Source organism: Ursus maritimus, unplaced genomic scaffold, assembly GCF_017311325.1.
Source record: "Ursus maritimus isolate PB19 unplaced genomic scaffold, ASM1731132v1 scaffold_28, whole genome shotgun sequence".
Taxonomy (NCBI): domain Eukaryota; kingdom Metazoa; phylum Chordata; class Mammalia; order Carnivora; family Ursidae; genus Ursus; species Ursus maritimus.
The window spans coordinates 28,427,849-28,428,858 of NW_024425341.1; the positions used below are offsets into that span (position 1 = coordinate 28,427,849).

Here is a 1,010-nt window from a genome sequence, read left to right on the forward strand (position 1 = left end):
TACACACTAACAACAGAATATTCTGAAAAAAGAATTAAAGAAAACTTTCTTGTTCACAATAGCATTAAAAACAATACAATACTTAGGGCTAAATATAGCCAAAAAGATGAAAGATCTTTACACTGAAAACTTTAAGACTTTGATGAAAAAAATCAAAAGTGACACAAACAAATGGAAAGGTATTCTATATTCATGGATAGAAAGAATTAATATTATTAAAATGTCCATATTACCCAAAGTCATCTATACATTCAGTGCAATCCCTATCAAAATTACCATATTATTTCTCATAGAACTAGAAAAAATAATCCTAAAATATATGTAGAATCACCAGAGACTCTGAATAGCCAAAGCAATCCTGAGGAAGAACAAAGCTGAAGGCATCACACTTCCTGATTTAACCTATACCACAAACCTATAATGTGCTCGTTTTGGCAGTACATATTTAAATTGGTATGATACAGGGAAGATTAGCATGGTCCCTGCACAAGGATGACACGCAAATTCATGAAGTGTTCTATACTACAAAGCTGTCATAATGAAAACAGTATGGTACTGGTATAAAAATTGACACAAAGACCAATAGAACAGAATCTAGAGCGAACCCTCACATATATGACCAGCTAGTTTTTGACACAGAAGCCAAGAATATACAACAAGGAAAGGATAGTCTCTTCAATACATGGTTCTGAGAAAACTGATTAACTTCATTCAGAAAAATAAAATTGGACCCCACCCTCGACATCTGATCACCCCCAATGTCTAATTGAATTCCTTCTCCTTCACCATCCCCTATGTGATATCTCATGACTCTGGCCTGCCTGCGGCAAGAATCTGTTGAGTCCTTTTAACCAGAATCCTCCCTTATCACTGAGGTTTCTTCTTAGTAATTTTCTATCCACTGACCCCCAACTTGCTTCTTGGCTATAAATCTCCATTTCTCCATGGTGTATTCAGAATTGAGCCCAGTTCTGAACTAGGTCTCTTTTCCCCTATAGCAATAGTTCCCG

The 1,010-nt window shown here is 35.7% G+C and overlaps 1 non-coding gene across 1 annotated transcript; it reads left to right on the top strand.

Moving 5' to 3' along the window:
* Positions 1-422: 422 nt before the first annotated feature.
* LOC121105663 lies at positions 423-527 on the top strand. The gene has a single exon (XR_005838298.1). It is a non-coding gene; the product is annotated as a U6 spliceosomal RNA (small nuclear RNA).
* Positions 528-1,010: the final 483 nt, after the last annotated feature.